The sequence below is a fragment of the Hippocampus zosterae genome, chromosome 9 (genome assembly GCF_025434085.1).
Source record: "Hippocampus zosterae strain Florida chromosome 9, ASM2543408v3, whole genome shotgun sequence".
Taxonomy (NCBI): domain Eukaryota; kingdom Metazoa; phylum Chordata; class Actinopteri; order Syngnathiformes; family Syngnathidae; genus Hippocampus; species Hippocampus zosterae.
In genome coordinates this window covers 17,217,473-17,226,481 of record NC_067459.1, presented here as the reverse complement: position 1 = coordinate 17,226,481, position 9,009 = coordinate 17,217,473, and the positions used below count along the sequence as shown (strand labels likewise).

The window sequence follows — 9,009 nt, the reverse complement described above, 5'->3', positions numbered from 1 at the left end:
TATTTTGGAAGGAGCCACTCGCTTCAAATTTTTTGCATGCTGACTTTGGCTTGGTCATTGGTGACCCGTGTGACTGCTCTCGGTGTTCTCGAGGAGTCCTAAAAAAAACCCCCAAAAACTTGTTGCTGTAGATACGGTAGATTGCTGTCCAGCACACACGTGACCCTATTGAGGATAAGCGATCCAAAACATGGATGGATAAATATGGTAGATTTGAGAATCACGGTGCTGTCCGTCATGACTTATTCAAAATAAGAATAGTTCATAAAGTGGAACTTTACCGTGCATCTGAAAAGGAGTCATTTTGGTTCACTTGGTGTTTTCACATTTTATGGTTTAACATTAACAGGTTTCACATTTCACATTTAACAGGTTTATTCCAAAATTGATTTAAATTCGTTTTTTCACTTAACATTCGACACACAAAAACACATAAACACCCCCCCCCCCAAAAAAAAACACCCCTTCATTACATGTACATAATTATTCACAGCCTTGTGCTTTCTAAAGCCTAATTGGAGCAGGAAAAAAATGCTCCAGAGCGCTCTTGCCCTTATACTTGGGCAACGGTTAGTTTTTCAGTAGGACAGCTTCTCAGCCCACTGCTAAGATATCAAAGGAGTGGCTTTAGGACAACTCTCTGAATATCTCTGAGCTGCCCAGCCAGATTCCACATTTTAATTCAATTGGTGCGATGTGAAAATGGCTGTGCACCCACGCCCCCCCCCCACCCCCCACCATCCAAACTAGTGGCAACTGCCCAAAGCTCAGAAAGGTGTGCCAAACTTGTGGCATCCATTAACTTGAGGCTGTTGTTTCCAAAGCAAAGGCTGTGAATACTTCTATCAATGTAATTTCCTCAGCTTTGTATTTTTTAATCTCTTTTTCTCAAAAGCTTTTATTCCATTTTATTACTCAGAATACACTTTGGTTACACTGTAGCGTATACGGTATTTTCCGCAGTATAAGGCGCAACCTAAAAACATTCAATTTTCTCAAAATCTGACAGCGCACCTTATAAGCCGACGCCTTATTTTTGGATCATTATTCTGATTTCTTGGACGAAGTATTTTAAATGTTCTCTAAAGCCCTTTGTTACAGCTGCAAAAGCCGTATTGTATTGTATTCCTTTTGTGTAGCTCCATCTAGTGGCTGCATAACGCAACCGCAGCCACTATTGTAGCTTCTCTTTATGTGCCTTATAATGCGTCCTATACTGTATTTGAAAACAGTTTTGGAATAGGCCACTCGTTGAAGGTGCGCCTTATACTTCAAAGCGCCTTACGGTGCGGAAAATACGGAGTGATGACATATCACTTGACGTAGAGGCAAACATAATGTTGATCTGAACGGCGCTCACTCATGATTTTCATAGGCAGCGTTGCGTATCAGTTTCGTGAACTTTGCTTAGATTTTTTGGTGTGTGAAAATGTAATTACAGCCGTGGGAAAAGAAAAAGTTCTCTGATTTGGACCACGTCATGTTTTGTGAATGGCTTCTTTTACGTTATGCTTTGACGTCGCCGTAAGATAAGGAGACGACAAATGTGAAATCAATAGAGAATTTATGCACATAACATAAAACCCGCAAACCCGCAGGGATACTTTTTTTTTGAGAGAGAGAGAGTGCTGGGGGGGGGGGGTTCGCTGAAAAATCAACAACAAAAAAACTACAAATGAGCCTGTGGTCTTTCACCAGCAGGATGATCAGTGCTGGTTATCGAGGTTGTTATCATGTATGGCCTCTGTGGAGAGCGGAACGACGCATGCTCGGGAGATAAAGTGAAATAGAAATCTTGTTAGGGTTTTATTTTTTATTTTTTTGTCACTGGAACATGATTGTTTCTTAATTTAATCATTTGTCATTTTGAACCGAGGACCTCAATAAAAGATCATTTCACCGCACATAAAAAAACACCGTCTCGCTGTGGTGTGAATTTGAATGAACTGCACTTCAAATCATTTTAATGATCATGCTGCTGGAGAATTATTTGTCGTGCTTGAACTATTGATTATAAATGTTAAATCACTCGAGAATTAATGTTTACTGTGGCAATCGAGCTTGTGAGAAGGGGCAGACCAATCAACCAAATAGTGGAACTGGAAGTATAAGTGGAAGACGAGCATATTCTCGAGTTATAAAGGAGAAATATATCATGTCGATAATTTGGGGAGGAGCCAACAACTGCGTCAAGGTCAACTCGATGTCATTTTGACATGGCAGCCATCTCATTGTTTGTTTTTATTTTGTTGAGTTTTTTTGCCATTTCGTGCTTGTTGTCCATTTTGTGGACCTGTTGTGGATTGTTTTGGCCCTGGCACTCATTGAAGGAGAACATTGGTTCTTGACGGTTGTGCCTTTTTGGCAGCACCGTTTTTGATCAGGGAATTTCTGCACTCTTGGACCGTCGCCGCTTAACCGCCTCAGAACGCCTGTTGCTTTCGCGCCTTTAATGGGCAGCCTTTTTTCAACAGCCCTGCATTGTCCAGCGGAAATCTTGAAGCGGATCTAAATGGGGGCTGGATAATTGAACCGTTCTTTCTGTGCGTCTATTACTTACCAATCGCTACAGTTGCTATAGTTACTTTCAAATTTAGCTTGCAGCAAACGTGAGTGACGTCACACATGCTGTGGTCACGACGTCCGCTGATGAGAAAAGACAAATCTCTCCTTTTTCCGCCTAGAACTTCAAACAACAAGAGTACGGCTTGTATGAATGAAAAAGAAAATATTTGGTCATTTTGATTTTATTGTTCTATGTCATATATTTTGGAACTGTGGGCCCTTGAGTGAAATTTCAATCTTCCCCACGGGACGCCTCAGCAACGGCACTGCACAGGCCAGATCCGGACAATTGTCACCATGTCGTGAAATGACACAGACGCAGAATTAAATGGAGCTTCGTTATAAGTGACTGGCTTCCAAATCCAAAACTGCATTGCCGAATAGACGATAGATCGTGACAACGTTTGCGTCCGCCGTTTAAAAGCGCTATATAAATCAGCATGTATTGTATTATATTGTATTGTATTTTGCATGGGCAGAAACGTGCCGTTCTGCTTGTCATTTGTCTTTTTTTTTTGCTCTCTTTTTCGTGGCTATGCACAAGCAATTTGAAAAATGACATTGCACACGCTCAGGATACTTAATAACACCTCCCGGAGCTGCATGACAATTTAGCACGTTTGGCTAACAGTCCCGCATCGTAGATCCAGTTCCATGTCTGTTTGTGCAAGAAATGAAGCCAGATTTTTTTTAAATGTCCAAATTTGGCAGCCCTGTTTTGCATTTCTTCCTTTTCTATTTGAGTAACACGTGCTCGTATATTTCATGCTGCAATTTTCAGTTCCTTCTTGTTACACGTGGCTTTGATTCATGCTTATTTTGATGACAATTATGAACGTCAATTACTGCCTCGAGATGGCGGTCCAACGACGGCCGACGAAAACATGATCACGTATTCTCTGTGCAAGCATTGTGTGATTACAATAACGCCATTGTCTTCTATTTCTGGCCCCGTCATTTAGCATCATTTTAATCAGGACGAATAAGTGCCCTCAATCTTATTTTTCCAACTGTTCAAAGAGAAGGCCCATTTGTGTCCAATGAGCTGCTTATTAAATTAGAGGAAACGCAGCACGGTGCGCTTTCCACAGAACCATAGAAGGCAGAAAAGTGGCTGTGTTTTTGTCTTACATGTGTTAAATGGAACGTCGTCCTGATGCAAAAAAAAACACTGGAGGGTGAACCAGCTTTTTGTACAGCACCAACGTTCGGATGTATTTATTTATTTATTTAGTATTCTTTTTTTCCTTTTTTTTAAAAATCAGTGCATTGTCACGTTTGCCTCATAGCGAGCTGAGTTGTTGTGAGTTTTATCTCGTTGTGGTAGAACATCTCCCCAAGCAGAGAGTCAACGGCTCCTCTTGAGGCTCAAGTGGAATGATTTTAAAAGGAATCTGGAATTGGATACTTTCACTTTTTAATCCAGTCGGTGTTGCGCCGTACTTCTGGGACACTTTCTGGCATTTGTCCAAGTGCGCATCAACTAAACCTCACAGTCCTTTTGTAGTACCAAGACACTTCTAAGATGCAGAATCTCAGTAGAACTACACCTCCAATTATTATTTTGTTACTTTTTCTATTTGCAAGAAATCAAATTTTTCCAAGTTTTTTTCCATTTTTGCCTCCGGATTTTTTTTTTCCCAAATAAACTTAACATACGGTTTGAATCAAACAATTAATTAAATTTGTAGCATTTTCAACGGGTAACAAGACTGACACGGTCCTAATGTAAGGCTAAGAGCATTTAATCCGCTGCAGTCATCTTGAATTACTCCTGATGTAATCCAAGAAAGAATCTCTGAAGTCTATTCAATGCCATTTCTTGTGTATCAGAAGGTTGAACGTGGAGACAAAAGTGAGTTCAGTTCCAATTTTGCAGGCTGGATATTGAGCCATAATATTATTTTAACAAGCACCGGGCCAGTTTGACACGTTAAAATGAAGAGATTGGATGTTGCAGTTTCACTTTCAGAGGTGCATTTATCTTTAGTCACCGTTTTGGGGCCCCTGGAGAAGCTCAGTCTGTGAGGACTTGCCATGGAAGTTGAATGGTTCCATGTTTAAAGGGAAGTTTGTAATAATTTTCTTTTTCAAATCACTTGTCGTTTTTGTTAAGACATGCATTTTGGCTTGACGGTGGTAAGTGATAAAAATGGTCCGTGGGTGAGGAGGGGGGAAATCAAAATTTGATTGACAGGAAACATCGGTGGAGTAAAAAAAAAAAAAAGCATACTTAAACAAAAGACGTGACTTACCGGTACTTAGGTGTCAATCATTGGATGCACTTGCGGGCACACTCTTGCAGTCTCATGCTGACCTCTGACCTTGTTATCGGCCAAAAGAAAACTTTTGGTCATGGAGCAAACACTAACAGAAAATGTAATTGCTTTCAAGTTTTTTTTTTGTGTGCCTGCAATAAGCGTGACAAACTTTTTGTTTGTCACGCTTTGTCACGCAACGTTTTGAACTTGGGGCTGTGAGCTGGAGAGATTCCAGTTTGGAATAACTGTAAGTAAGTCGTGAAGTGATTTCCATGGGAAGAACCCCGAGTTTTGAAGTGCATCCAACGACATTTTATATTCCATTTTGTGATCCTATTTTTTAAATCAGCTCAAGTAGTCTCGTAATCGATGAAGGTGTGGAAATGAGTGCAGAGCCATCATTGTAATTTCACAATGTATTGTCTCTGTTCTTGTGCTCCTCGTCTTCCAAAATCCATCCCCACGATTTCTGTCCCTTGAGTCCCAAGCAGCACGCTAGCCGTGGGAAGAAATGCCGCCCGCCTCTTGGTGAGTATAATTAAATTTGCCTTCTCCTTGACTGCCAATGCGTCAATAAATGAATGTTTCCTCGGTAGTCTTTGATGACTCTGCGGGGTGCAGGAGGGATCAATCCCAACTGCAACCGTCTTGCGGAACATCAACCCCCGATTCTGTTTGAACTGAAAAATGCTCATCATGCCTTTGCGCTGTTTTTCCAGGGTTGTCTTAGGAAACCGAAGTGAATGGCAGCTCGGCATTTTCCACGCCACTGACATTATGATTGCAATGGAAAAGAACCCAAATCATCAACAGTCTTGTTAATGCACTCCAAACGTTGTGTTCTGGAGTCATCGGGGAGCTTAGGACTGAAAGTCTTCCTTGGAGACGCTTGCAGCACTCCGCATGTTGTCAAATGTATATCTTCTCTGAGCTCTTGACTGGGGAGGACCACTTAATCCTGTTTCGAAGCCATCGTGTGTGTTTTCAGTGTACTCTATTATTTAACTCCTAACGCGTCAGATTGAAGATCCCCAAATCAGCTTTCAGCGCCACAATAGTTAATTTGAGAATTCACTCCTTCCAAAATCCATTCCTCCTCCTGCCCTTGCTAACGCGCGTTCCAGATTCCCTCAAGCTAAGAACCACCTTTGAGGCCGTCTGTAAAATATCAATGAGTGTGTGCCGAAACGGCGGAACGTGAAGTTCCACCCAACCTGGACTTTCTCTTCTGTGACGCGATTCAATTTTTCAGGCTTGCAGCTTCGATGCTGAGAGACGTGATCTGAATAGGAAGTCGCCTCCGTTACGCTCGCTCCGATCCGAGCCATGTTGTAAAAAAAACCAAGATTGTGCATTTTGATGACAAATGTTGAGAAGTTGACATTGTGCACGTCGGTCTTGATGTTTGTCTTCCCTGTAACAAATTCATGACGGTACGATTAGAATCGAGACTCTGCTTGATCACTCCAGTCATTTTCTTCATTATTTTTGCGCATATCTAATGAGTGCAGCGTCTTGTCACGAGAACGGATCCCATCGTAGTGCCGTACTCTCACACCCATCAAATCCTTCAAGCTTCCGCCTGCCTCACAAGATTGTATCTGTAACCTCTGAGTGGCTACTAAATGTAGTTTGACCCGACATGGCCTGTGCCTTAAAGCCCAAGATGCATAAACAGTGAAATAGTCTAACTGTTATGAAGAATCGGGTTTGGAAATGCATCATCGTTCATTAAGTAAAGCAATGCAAAAATAAAAAAAATAAAAAGATGGTTCAATTGCTTCTAATGAGTACAAGAGTAATTCCAGGCCAAAATAACTTGACGAGCTATTACCTTGGTGGACCAGCTGTGTGTTGCGCTTTCGGAAACTTTGGACATTTCCAAACAACTCTGGTTCATGATTCGAGAGATACTCGGCAGCTTCTGTTAAAAAAAAAAATAGATGCACTTGTTCGCATTGGTGTTTGGTCACCCCCCCAAAAAAGGGGGGGGGGAGCCAGGATCAAACCCACAACCTCTGGACTTTGAGGTCAACGCGCTAACCACTGGACCAGCGGGCCACCTCTGTCTATAGAAATAAATAAATACAATGATCTAAGCGGCTCTTCAATGTTTAGAGCGTGGACCTCACAGTGCAGGTCGTGGGTTCCAGCTGCGGCCTCCCTGTGTGGATTTTGCATGTTCTGCCCGGGCCTGCGTGGCTATTCTCCGGGTACTCCGGTTTCTTCCCACATTCCAAAAACATGCATGGCAGGCTGAGTGAACACTCTAAATTGTCCCTAGGTGTGTGTGAGTGTGAGCGCGGATGGTTGTTCGTCTCTGTGTGCCCTGCGATTGGCCGGCAACCGATTCAGGGTGCCCCCACCTACTGCCCGAAGACGCCTGAGATAGGCTCCAGCACCCCACGTGACCCTTGTGAGGATAAAGCGGCTCAGAAAAATGGATGGATATCCAGATAATTCTATTGTGTGCCGCCACTTGACAAAATAAATTTGAGCAACCTTTTTTTTTTTTTGTGCGTACACTTTTATACACTGTAAATCCAAAAGTTAAAAGTCATGAAATAGTTTCAGTCCTGTAGCCTGATTCAAAAGTTTGGCAAGTTATAACAAGCTGTACTTGCACGACTTTTCCTCAAATGCTCTTCTTAATTTCCAAGTGGGTTGCCGTTTACATCATCGTGTGGGCCCTTGGCTTATTATTTTTAACACAACGCAGGCGTGTGATGTAGTAGAATGGTCGTTAGTGCATTTGGATCGCATTAGGAAGCTGACATTGATACAGTATGCGCACAATCCTCAATTGTTAACGGGCTGACAGAACTCAAATGTCTAATTAACTCCGTTTCCCTTGCAAAGAGGATTATGTCAAATTGAGCCGGGGTTTTGGGACACTGATTCGATTCGCTTTTGTCTTTGGCAGGACGGCCGTTCTCAAAGTTTACGCTTGATGACCGTGTCGCCATAAAGCGGCTGAAGGCGCTGGATTTTTACATATGGATGCCATGCAAAGACAAATTGACAAAACTGACAAACACCAGCTCTCCAACATCAACGCAAATGAATCCGACGAAACACACGAGTGTCTAACTTGTCGCCGCGTCGATTACGCCACGGATTTAACCGTCTGCTGGAATTGTGTACAGGACCCGCCACTTATTCATTTGTGCTGCTCCATTATGACTTTAGACTCAACGACTTGTTCGATTAGAATCTCATGTAGATTTTGGATAGCACATTTCAGATGCGAGATGTAATCTTGAATACGTTGCATGATAAAAAAACAAAGTTGCATCACAATCAATCGGTCTGACCGTCTCATCTCATTGCTAAATTCACAACGTGCCAGAGCACCACCAAATTGGAGCAGATGTTGCTGTTTGGACCGTTTAACTTTTTATGCCTACAGAGAGAAAGTGAACACATATATTCAGCCAACATTAGAAATAATTAACAGTGTTTGCTTGTCTGCAAGTTACTCTCTGGTTCACGTAGAATGATGTGAAACTTTGGAGGCTCGGCCACGGAATTAAAAAATAAATACAAATCTGAATCTGTGTGAAAATTTAATGGAATCTTCTTTAATAGTTTTTTGATTTTTTATTTTTTTGGGTGATCCTGTTGTGATCTAAAATGTACCCCTCGCATCCGTGCATTTTATTTAGTTATTAATTTTACTTTCAGGGCGGCCCGGTAGTCCAGTGGTTAGCACGTCGGCTTCACAGTGCAGAGGTACCGGGTTCGATTCCAGCTCCGGCCTCCCTGTGTGGAGTTTGCATGTTCTCCCCGGGCCTGCGTGGGTTTTCTCCGGGTGCTCCGGTTTCCTCCCACATTCCAAAAACATGCGTAGCAGGCTGATTGAACTCTCTAAATTGTCCCTAGGTGTGAGTGTGAGCATGGATGGTTGTTCGTCTCTGTGTACTCTGTGATTGGCTGGCAACCGATTCAAGGTGTCCCCTGCCTACTGCTCGGAGACAGCTGGGATAGGCTCCAGCACCCCCCGCGACCCTAGTGAGGATCAAGCGGTTCGGAAGATGAATGAATGAATGAATTTTACTTTCAACGTGACAATTATGTGCAGTAAAATGTTACAATTGAATGAGTTATTTGTAAAATTTTGGTATGATTAAGCAAACAAACGAACAAACAAAAAATACATTTTGTAAAAGCTGATACAAATTAC

The 9,009-nt window shown here is 42.3% G+C and overlaps 1 long non-coding RNA gene across 1 annotated transcript; it reads left to right on the top strand.

Moving 5' to 3' along the window:
• Positions 1-5,028: 5,028 nt before the first annotated feature.
• On the top strand, positions 5,029-8,383 carry LOC127607019 (uncharacterized). The gene is made up of 2 exons (XR_007963984.1): positions 5,029-5,354; positions 7,750-8,383. It is a non-coding gene; the product is annotated as an uncharacterized LOC127607019 (long non-coding RNA).
• The last annotated feature ends 626 nt before the right edge of the window (positions 8,384-9,009 follow it).